Source organism: Eucalyptus grandis, chromosome 5 (genome assembly GCF_016545825.1).
Source record: "Eucalyptus grandis isolate ANBG69807.140 chromosome 5, ASM1654582v1, whole genome shotgun sequence".
Lineage (NCBI taxonomy): Eukaryota > Viridiplantae > Streptophyta > Magnoliopsida > Myrtales > Myrtaceae > Eucalyptus > Eucalyptus grandis.
This window is the reverse complement of record NC_052616.1, coordinates 22057644-22069938: the sequence shown is the minus strand read 5'-3', so window position 1 is coordinate 22069938 and position 12295 is coordinate 22057644. Positions and strand designations below refer to the sequence as shown.

The 12295-nt window shown below is 39.0% G+C and overlaps 1 long non-coding RNA gene across 1 annotated transcript; it reads left to right on the top strand.

The window, feature by feature from the left end:
- The first annotated feature begins 9862 nt into the window (after window positions 1-9862).
- LOC104423735 lies at window positions 9863-11400 on the top strand. Its single transcript, XR_005550727.1, has 3 exons — window positions 9863-9946; window positions 10749-10876; window positions 11371-11400. It is a non-coding gene; the product is annotated as an uncharacterized LOC104423735 (long non-coding RNA).
- Window positions 11401-12295: the final 895 nt, after the last annotated feature.

Here is a 12295-nt window from a genome sequence, read left to right as displayed (position 1 = left end):
ACGAAGGTAGCTGGCTTCGATCACGTTGAGGCGTGAGAGAGGGTATCGAAACATGAAGCGGTGGCAGAGATGATGGTCAACAACCGGCAAGAAGGGGCAGCTTTGTTTGACCAGCAGGAGACGTCGATGCATCAAGGAAAACGTGGAGGCGTTGGGCTGGCTTCGCTGGTGTCACGCACGGGGCAGCTTCGGCGAGGAAATTCACGAGCGAGAGAGAGACAACGGAACAAAGGGAGCAGCTTGCTGGGTCTTCACTTCGGTGGCCACAAGTTGGAGTCAACACAACGGCAGCTTCAGATGCGTGGGCGATTCACCCGATGGAGGACGCCGAGGCTTGATTCTAGGGTCAACAAACCAGCATGAAGACAAGACTTGGTGTAGCAACTTCGGTGGATGATGAGATTGATGGAGCTGCACGCGTGGCGCACGGAGAAGCTTCAAGGTCAATGATGGGGCTTCGCTTGAAGTTTAGTTGACCCGGACGTGGCAGCTTGGAGAGAAAAACTCGGTGGGAATTGCTTCCGTGGAATCGTGCGGACGTGGAGATGCTGGTAGCGGCAAAATGATGTGGAGTTGCAGTGTTTTGTTGCTGTTGGGTGGGAGATCATGGCAAGGAGTCAGCACCGTCTTCAATTGTTGACTGCGGAGGTTGAATCATGGGTAGTTGGCAGCTCGGTGGAGAAATTTTGGTGGTGGAGGTAAGCGAGATGATGGGCAGCTTCAATTGCAGAGAAAATGAAAGTAGAACCAGAGAAATGTGAAGAAGACGGGGCCATGGAGGCGTGATCAAGAAGCTGCCGTAGTGGAGGAGATAAGTCAAGAAGAAAATATCTAATTCCTCATCATAGCTTAGGCCAAAAGCCCACATATATATCCCTTGCATTGATGGCATGTCCCCCTTAATACTTTCCACCCAAATTTTCCACTAGAATAGTCCAAATTGAAGCTAAAATTGAAGCCATTCCCATGGATCCGAATTTCATAATTTAAGCTTCAATTTCTTTACTCAATTTCCCAAATTGAGGTCCGTTTCGATGACGAAAATCCCATACAATTTTCTACCAGTCCCGACACTCAAAGGCTTGACTTGGAAATCCAAATTTCCTTTAATTTGGCCCATACGAATTTTCGCTAATTTTTCGCAACTTCTGAATTAAATTTCTGTAAACATCTCGGAATCTCTGAAAAATCTTCTGAGACTGAATCAACGTTCCTAAAATAGCTCGTGACACCACAGAACTTTCGATTTCTGAAATCGGGTTTGAATTCACGGTTAATTTCCACTCGACGCGTTTTTAGCGTGACCTAGACTACCAGGTAGTTTTCAGAACTTTTTAATGCAAATGACCCATGGTCGATTTTCTTCAAGCCACAATAAACCCACTCGACACATTGGCAACTCTCGATTGTTGTAGAAATCTCGAGAATTCAAATACGTATTACTGTGGTATCAAAATGATAGAGAATTCAGTCTAGTATCGGTTGACAAGAATTTTCCAATTTAGTGGTGTCACCCACGATTAGCCACATATCTCTGTCGAACCGACCTATATCTGATCTCTAATCAATTTACATATGTGCCGTAATGATCTCAGCAGATGAACACGGTCGAGCAGCCGATTCCCGGTCGAATTCTTAAATCTATTTGCCTTAAAATTCTTAATAGTTTCCCCAGATAGTCTAGTTATCTCTAGAATGATCGCCCGAGAACAACCCTATAGATGCGTCAATGAAATGCCCGATTTATTCAATAGAAAACAAGACTTAAAATCTGGGATGTCACACTGATGGTATGTTTTCTATAGTAATAGGGTTTGAACTAGACGACCTGATGTTTTTATTCCGTTTATTATGTTACTGATATATTCCATCAAGATCTTTATAGTAATATATTAACGGGCAAATATCACGTAATACACGCAGGTAATAAATTGGGAAATAAATCGGAATTTATTGGGAATACAATATTGGAATCATATTTAGAATAATAAAAATATATTACGTATTATAACATTCTCCCACTTGATCCCAATATTCCATCAAATGAATTATTAACCCAAACCCACATAAAATTTATACTGAAAATAAACACATGAATCACGGCGATGAGTCCTCTTAGAGCGGGTATGATCTTCCATGTATCACAATGCGTTTCATCAGCCCATATGTGATCAAATAACTTAATGAATAAACCTTATGTTTACTCCAAGTCAAACGTAATTGTTTTCTCAGAATAACTGAACGTATACAACTGTATTGAGAAAAATATTATAAATGAATAAAAGTCTCACAAATTCTTTCATATAAAGAAAAAATTTACATGATTGGACCAATGCCTATTCTAAATATATGATCATTTTAACTCATTGGTGGCATGCCTATAGTTAAAGAATCAGCTATCATCAATCTAGTGTTTACGTGTTCTATAACCACTTTTTTTTTTCTCTTTAGCACGCTCTCTGATGGCTAAATACTTGATGTCGATGTGCTTGCTTCGACTACCACTTTTGTGGTTCTTAGTCATAAAAACTGTAGCTGAATTATCGCAAAATATTCTTAATGGCCTAGCAATGAAATCCATAATTTTAAGCCTCGATATGAAACTTTTCAACCACATGCCATGTGAGGTGGCTTCAAAACAGAAAATGAACTCTGTCTCAATAGTGGAAGTGGCAATCAAGATTTGTTTTGCACTCCTCTAGGATACAGCTCCGCCAGCAAACATAAAAATATATCCCGATGTTGATTTACGGGAATCAACGCAGCCAACAAAGTCTGAGTCTGAGTAACCAACTACCTCCAGGCTGTCCGTCCGTCTATACATAAGCATGTGTCCCTTTGTTCCTTGAAGGTACCTCATCACCTTCTTTGCAGCTCTCTAGTGGTCCATACTTAGATTACTTTGGTATATTCCCAACAATCCCACAGCAAAGGCTATGTTAGGTCGAGTGCAAACCTGAGCATACATCAAGCTTCCAACAGCAGAAGTATATGGGATGTTCTTCATTTGTTCCATTTCAAAATCGTTCTTCGGGCATTAGTTTAAATCAAACCCATCACCCTTCACAATTGGTGCTATATTTTGTGAATAATCTTTCATCCAAAACCTTTCTAAGACCTTATTGATATAGGTTTCTTGAGGTAGTCCTAATATACCTCGAGGCCTATCTTTATGGATCTTAATCCCAATAACATAAGACGCTTCACCCATATCCTTCATATCAAAACTCTTAGAGAGAAATTGTTTCATTTCATATAACAACCTCTTATCATTGGTTGCAAGTAAAATGTCATCTACATATAGCACAAGGGAACAAATTTTGCTCCCACTAACCTTCTGATATATACATTGATCCATGACATTCTCTTTAAAATCGAATGAAGAAATGACCTCATGAAATCTTAAATACCATTGGCGGGATATTTGTTTCAAGCCATATAGAGACATTTTAAGCTTGCATACCAAATGCTCACCAGCACTAGAGAAGAATCCTTTTAATTGTTTCATGTAAACCACTTCTTTCAATTTTCCATTGATGAACACCGTTTTCACATTCATTTGATGTAACTTCATATCAAAATGAGCAACTAATGCCAAAATAGTAAGAAGAGAATCTTTCTTGGATACAAGAGAAAACGTTTTCGTGTAATCGATATATTGCCTGGCTTTGTATCTCTCTATATTGCCTAATGAATCCTTCTTAGTTTTGAAAACCCATTTACAACCGATGTCATTTGCACCATCAAGCAACTCAACTAAATTCCAGACTTCATTTGATACCACAAAATTCATCTCTCCCTTCATGGCATTGTATCATAAATTGGAATTGTCACAACTAATGGCTTGTGAAAACGTCTCGGGATTACTTTCAGCTCCAACATTATAGTCAAATTTCTATAGATACACAATGTAGTTATTAGGAATTGCCGATTTCTTTATTCTAGTAGACCTTTTTAATGTTGCATCAACATCCTCCTAAGGAGTTTGTTGTTCAACTGGAAGCTCAACAGTATCTAGTAATTGCTGAATAGTTGGGTCTACTGGATCAATATCAGTAAGTTGTGGATTTTCAATGATTGGTTGCTCAACAACTGATTGAACTAAAGGGGCGTTGTAAGCAACAACCAATCTAGTACTTGAGGTAGAAGGTTAAGTATCTGAATGATCTTATTCGGGAACAAAATCCCTGAATTGACCACTCCCATTAATCAGGTCATTCTTAAGAAATTTAGCATTTCTTAATTCCACAAACCTAGTGGTGTGAGATGGACAATAAAATCTATATCCTTTGGATTTTTCGGCAAATTTAACAAAATATCCACTTATAGTCCTTGGATCTAACTTTTTTTCCTGTGGATTGTAGACTCTTACTTTAGATGGGCATCTCCAAACGTGTACATGTCGCAAACTTCGTTTCCAACCTTTGAATAACTCAAAAGGCGTTCTTGGAACAGCCTTGGTTGGAACTCGGTTTAATATATACATAGCCATTTTAAGAGCCCCAGTCCACAAAAACTTAGGAAGTTTGGAGTTGTTGAGCATACTCCGCTCCATGTCCAATAATATTCGGTTTCTTCTTTGTGCGACACCATTTTGGTCCGGTGAACCAGGCATAGTGTATTGAGCAATAATTCATGTTCTTCAAGAAACTTTGCAAATAGACCAGGTGCTTGTCCATTTTCAATATATCTACCATAGTATTTTTCACATCTATTTGATCTCGTTTTTATACCAACATTATCATGAATGTGTATCGCATTATTAATGACATTGTCTTGTAAATTAATTCGAAAGAGACCGTAAGACAAAATACCACTTCCAACAATTTTAGATTTATACGATAAATTGAATATTGAATCTGAAAATTCAAAGGAGTATCTCAAAGGTACAAGTCTTGAAATTGAAATTAAATTTCTAAAAAATTAGGAATATAAAAGGTCTTTTCTAAAATAAAAACAAAATCACTACTAAGAACTAATCTACATGTCCCAATAGCTTCCACATGCAAGTGCATCTTGTTTCTCGAATAGATGCCTTGTTCACTTTCCGCTAGATTCCGTTGGTTCTGAAAACTTTGCAAGGAATTCGAAATGTGGATTGTAGAACTAGAATCAATTCACCAAGTGTTGTGACTCACATCAACCATGTTAGTTTCATAACAAACACACGCAAGTTAGTTACCTTTCTTTTTGAGCTAAGTCTTAAATTTGGCGCAATCCTTCTTCATGTGCCCCTTCTTTTTTACAGAAGAAGCATTTGGATTCCTTCTTAATGCCAGCTTGGGGAGGTAGAGGCATCTTACCTTTCCTCTTCTGCTTGCCTTACCCTTTATACTTATCATGTGTTGCCAAATGAGCACTTTCTCATTTCTCCATTAGTAGCCTCTCTTCCTCTTGAACACACATGGTTATGAGTTCATTAATTAACAATTTAGTGTTATGTGTGTTGTAAGAGAGGCATACTCTTGTGGGAGAGTATTTATGATATAGTATACAAAAAAAGATTGTGATAATCCAACCTCAAGATTCTTCAGCTGAGCTACAATGTCCATCATTTTCATGATGTACTCACGCACACCTCTTACTAGCTTTAATGATGAGAACTCTATAATTAGGGTCATGGCATGCGCCTTCTCTAAAGACTCAAATTGTGTATCAATAGCCTCTAGCAATTCATTGGCATTGTTATGCTGAATGACTGAACCACGAATGCTAACAGAGAGTTTTGTCTTTATGTACATCACTCTGAGATAGTTGGATTGCTCCCATTGAGCATAACGAGTATGTTCAGCATGAGTACTATTCTCAGTAGGTTCAGGTGGTTCGTCTAACCTTAGAGCATAATCAAGATCCATACACCTCAATTGAAGAAGAACTAATTCCCTCCATTTTTTAAAGTTATTTCCATTAAACTCGGAAACAATTATACCAGAACTAATCGTAGGTAGTAAGACTACATCATAATCAAAGAAAACTTATGTATAATATATTTGAGGCAAATAAACTTAAATCATATTTTACCAATGTAAAATATGTTATAAAAATATGAATCACATAACATCAAAAACTGCCTGTGGGCTAAATTTCTAATTTAAATTGATTCATAATTACTTCATGATGAAACTATCAAATTATATTCCATTCCTTAATCCCTGTGAGTAAATTAAGAAAGATAAAATAATATTTCATCCTAATTAATCACATTAATATATTGAAAATTTCTGTGGAATAAAATTCATAATATTAATGTGACCAATCACAATTATTGTCTTTGACTATATGTGGTCCAAAGGCTCTTAATGTATATAATTTAATATAATCAAAGATGCTGTGGCTAATCCTTAATTAATTAAATATATACAGATCACTAGACATTTAATTTTACGAAAAAATATTCATAAAATTGCACATAAGGGTAGAACAGTAAAATCATGTGCAAAAGGGGTAAAATTGGAATTTTGCACGCAATGCCAGAATTGGAATTTTACTTTTAAGGGGTAAAATAGGAAGTTTACGCCATAAAAGGGCAAAATCGTAAGTTTTCACGCCCCAGGGGGGCAAAATCAGAATTTTATGCGGGCAAGGGTAGAATCGCAATTTTCCTAAATGCGGAGGGGGAGAATTGAGAAATCACGTGTGCTTTTCCCCTTCGGGGGTGTGCAACGCACGCGCCCGCTTCAGCCCCTCGCACGTGCCCACTGTAGCCCTCGAGCACGTGCAACCCACGTGCCCTAGGCCTTCTTTCGGCCTTTATCTTCTATCGCTTCTTCCGCTGCGACCTAGTCTGTTCCGCTGCCTGGGTCTCTTCCCACAGCCTATGTCCGACCAAATTAGTTGATGGGTTTTGAAGAGAACGTTGGGACGAACGAATAATTTCAAGATCCAGCAAAAACGACCAATGCATTGACCAGAATTAAGCCTAAAAATGATATGCCCTTTAAAACCCTAGCCACCAAAATTTCACCGCTCGATTAATCTCCGATGATCAGTAATATGCCGAAAAATTTAAGGGTTTTTCTTCCTAATGGCGGTGTGATCATGCAGATCCATTATCGCGTGGTGGGTCGCTCGAATTTGGCCGGAATTCTAAATTTCGATCCAAACCATATAGAAATCCAAATTTACCCACACATAATTCAATGAAAATAAATTCCAAAAATTTCACCAAGGTAGAGATTGTAAACATGCTCTGATACCAACTGTTAGATTAAATATAAACTAAAACCTAACGATCTTGATTTATCAATCACGGATAAATTTGTACAAAATTCGGGATTGATTTGTGGAAACGTAAAGATCAACATACCTCCAGCCATTGATGAAAATTTGCAAAAGTGGAAAACCTCAAAACCTTGGACGAATCCACACAGCACGATCGATCTGCAATATGGGGAACACTAGATCTATACGTCCTATTCTATTAGCCAATACCTCTCAAACCTGATGGTGTATTTTCTGTAGTGATAGGGTTTGAACTAGCAACCTGTCGTTTTTATTCCGTTTATTACGTTACCGATATCTTCCATCAAGACCGTTATGGTAACATATTAACAGGTAAATATCACGTAATACATGTGGGTAATAAATTGGACAATAAATCGAAATTTATTGAAAATATAATATTGGGATCATATTTAGAATAATAAAAATATATTACATATTATAACAATGCCTCCATGTTTAACTCAAAAGTCGATTTGCTTTTCTTGCGAAACAATCACATTTTGTTAGGAGGTGACGAGGCTACAACGTTTCACTTCATCGGCAATGTACTTGATATGCAAGAACATTGCCAAAGCTCAAAACACAAGACAGAACACGGAAACACACATTAGGCGGACACAACACATGAACGTACGCATTCCATGAGTATCCTTTGCTTTGCATGGTGCTGCTATCAGTATCTTGACCACTTCTCAACTGTGAATGCATACGAAAATGAGGTAAGTATCAATACGATTGACGAGTTGAGACACTCATGGGAGATAAAGGATCCACATATGTCACGGAGGGACACTTAAATGTCAAAACTTTGGAAATGTACACTTTAGTGCCAAAATCAGAGTAAAATAATTACTTAAGTGCCATTCCAGCCAAAATCAGGCCAAATTACTGACGTGGCAATTTTCCGGCGAGGTGAGTGCAAAACAACGTCGTTTGGTATGCTGACATGGCGAGAAAATGCAAAAACGATGTCGTTTTGTCTCTAATGTGTAAATAATTAATATAAAGATTAATTAAATTAAATTTAAAACTAAATTTATTTAAAATATTATAAAAAACTTAAAATTTAAAAAGAGGGGGGGCGAAGGGATGCGGCTAAGGGCTAAGTCCTTGTCGTCGGCGCGCCCCGCTACCGTCGGGAAGGGCCAACGACGGAGGGGGAGAGGGTCGGCCGAGTCGCCGACCCTTGATCAAGTGGCGGCAAGGGCCGCGACCCTCACCCCAAATCTGGGCAAGGGCTCGCGGGCCCTTGCTGCCTCCACGCCATCACCGGGAAGGGTCAATGATGGTGGGGAGCATCGGGCGGGGTTGTCGAGCCTTGCGGGACCGGCGGCGAGATCTAGGGCGAGGGTCACGGCCCTTGCCCAAATCCGGCGAGGGCTTGCGGCCCTCACCGCCGATTGGCTAGGGGCCGGCGACCCCGCCGACCCTCTCCCCTCCGTCACCGGTCATTCCCGGCGATGACGAGGGCTTAGTCCTCGCCCGCCTCCTTTGCCCCCTTTTAAGATTTTAATTTTAAGTTTTTTAATTTTTTAGAATATTTTAACTAAATTTAGTTTTAAATTTAATTTAATATATTTTAATATTAATTATTTACACATCGAGACAAAACGACGTCGTTTTTGCTTTTCTTACCACGTCACCTTGCAAAACGACGCCGTTTTGCACTCACATTGCTAGAAAATTGCCACGTCAACAACTAGATTTTGACCGAAGTGGCACTTAAGTGATCAATTTTACTCCAATTTTGGCACTTAAGTGTACCTTTCCAAAGTTTTGGTAGTTAAATTTCCTCCGTGCCAAGTTTTGGCATTTGGGGTGTACTTCTGCCATGTTTTCTCTTTAAGTGCAACACAAGTGAACATTCATGAATAAATATGAACAATATTTTTGGGGATAATGCGATTCATCATCACAAGCAAATGCATTGTGTATGTAATCACTTACTTGCTTCAGTTGCAATGCTTATGCTTAGGCTCATCACGCCAGTAAATGTTAGGAGTGTGCAACGCAAAAGAGAAAAAATTAGAGAAGAAGACAAGCGAATTTTTACGTCGAAAATCCTTTTAAAAATAGAAAGGGGAAATTTATGGGCCCATACTAAGCAATCTTTTTACTATTGATTTCAGTTTTAAGTTACAATTGCGAAAGAGATTTCTCTAATATATATGAGAAATTTGGGCATATATTACATTTATACCCTTAACAATAAATTCTCCTATTGGACTCAAGTAAATTCATCAATCTCCCACTTGGAGGCTAATCTTTAAAATTGCAATGGTCTCTCATAGTTTTCCCTTGTCTTTGTAACCCAAATTGTCTTTGTGTGGAGGCACATCCTCATTTTAAACCATAAAGGCCAACTGAAGCAATGCACAACCTTAGGCCCTGTTTGGTAACCATCCAAACAGGCCGATTCCGATTCTTTGTTCCCTGCACCGCCGGCCCGTAATCGCGTTTGGTAAATTTTTTGTTTCCAGAATCAGTTTTGGACAAGAATTTAGAATAAAAAAAAAACATGATTCTTGATTCTAAATCAGAAAAAAGAATCAAAAAAGTGGCTCTCTCTCTGCTCAACATACCCTCTCCTGCTCCACGTTCTCTCTGTGCGAACCCTTTCCTTTTCTTCTCTCTTTTGCTCGACGTTGTCTCTGGTTCGTTCTCTCCACAACAATGGCGACGGCGACTGCAGCTTCTTCATCGTTGAAGCTGCTCGTTCAAGGTGAGTTCCCTTCACTCACAAAGTTGCGTCATTGTCGGCCGATCTAGGTGACGGTTTGCTCACCATCATCGTCGTTCGTTGTCCGCAACGGCTGGTGTGAGCATCATTGAGCTCCGCCGCGGCCGCCTCGCCAATCGGCCGAGGAGTCGCTCGCCGAGCAACTCCCTAGGCCCGAATCGGCGGGCACCAGCGCCGATCCGGCCGAGGAGTTGCTCGCCGAGCGACCCCCAAGCCCAAATCGGCGGGCGCTAGCGCCGATCCGGCCGCCGAGCGACCCCCGGGCCCGAATAAGATTTTTTTTTTTCGGGGGGGCTTTCATTTGCCGAATAGTATATTTCAATGTCTTTTGGTGCCGATTTCGGGATGATCTTCTTTGAACCCCTCCGGTCCCGTGCGATGATTCGTGGGACTCCCTTGGCTGTCTTGATGTTCTGTTCTTGATGGGTTCTCGTTCGTAGTCTTGGAAATTAGCAGACCCGTGTGTGCATCTTCTTAGGAATGTTCTTGTATTACATTGAAGATCTCGTGTTTCCGTCGACGACGATTTCTTATGTGGACAAGTGCTTGTGTGAAACCCAGACTTGATGAGCGAATAGGCTCTCGAAAAACGGGCTTTTCTCCCTTCAATTCGTGTTTGGTTTTTCAGAAAATTCTAAGAGGCAATCAAATGGCAAATGCCAAAGGATTTTCTGGGCAACCAAATTGACCGTAGCGTGTTTATGTTTTTTCTTTCGTGTATGTAATTTATCCAATTAGTCGTTAATATCCATGTTGATTGTATTCTTATGCGACCATGATATAGGCGAGGCAGCGATAGGAGGAGGAGGAGAGGGTAAGCAGCAGAAGAAGAACGGCGCAGCAGAAGGAAGAAACCGCAAAGCCCTCGGCGACATTGGCAATCTCGTCACTGTTCGAGGCATCGAAGGCAAGGTGGTCGAGTGTTTTTTCAGTGATGCCTTGACCCTGTTCATGGTGGTCGAGTGCTTTGGTGAAGGCATTGATTATGTTTCATTTGCTTTTTAGGGTGGGGGATTCAATTTGGTTCCGTGGGAAGTCTCTGCTCAGAATCGATTGGTGCGGTGTGGGGATTAGTTGGGTTCGTGCGGTTTTGTTTGGGGTGAGGAGTGATTTTAAGGATGAAATGCGTGGAGAGAGTGCTGTTATGGTCCAATATGTGAATGATATAGCTCCGAGCTTGCGATTTCTGCTTGGTGTTCTGTTTGTCAATGCTGTGAATGGCATATAGAGTTGCTGAACTAGGAAAAAGAAACGGAGGAGGAGAGAAAAATTGTACTAGTTCATACTCTACTGATAATTTCTCACCAAGTTCTTATTTTTTTGCATTTTTTTTTCTGAAGTTAACATGGTTATTTGGATTATCCGCCCCGCCTGAAATTATTTTCTTCTATTGGGATCTTTTACAGAAAAGGCTGCAAGAGTTTGAAGCCACTTTGTAATTGCATGTTGTGCTCTTCATAATTATATTCGTGACCAAGACAGGATGGACAAAAACTTTTCCCGATATGGAGATCCGGATTACCCATTTGGAACTAGAGAAGAGGAGGTTGTGGATGATACATCAAATGAGCAAGCAATGGAGATAAACATACTTCGGAAAAGTATCGCAAATCAAATGGCAAGAGATTACAATATGCCGAGATTCCATAACTTTATGTTTCCGACTTTTGTAATATTGTTATTAATTATTGACTTATCAAAGCCAATATTTCAAAGTTGAACAATGGACTAAGTTACTTCAGTATTCATTTATGGATAAGTTGTAGCGATGAGTTTCTCATTAAAGTCTTTTTTTTTTGTTTCAAAGAGTCATGTTGGTTTGAAGACTTATTCTTTTAAACGTTGGGTGTTTGGTTTTGGAGAAGGGAATATATATATAGAGTGAGAGAGAGAGAGAGAGAGAGAGAGAGAGAGAGAGAGAGAGAGAGAGAGAGAGAGAGAGAGAGAGAGAGAAGAATCTTGGTTAAATTAAAATTAACATCCATCCATATTAAATTCAAAATGGATTAGATATTTAATCATAGAAATGTAAATATTTATTGAAAATAAGAAATCACCATGATAAGAAAAAAACTCTTATTTAAATATAAATAATATTGAAATTTAATAAGAAAAAAATTAAAATAACAACAATTTTCGTTTTTATTTTTATTTATTTTTTATTTCTATATTTTATTTTAATTTCCTCCTATTCTAAAATATATATTTGCTATATATAGAATACATATTTAATTTTTCTTTATAATTTAGTATTTATATTTAATACATATTTTAGGTATATTAGTATAATTTATACTATGGTTTATTATTAACTATTAAATAAAAATTGAT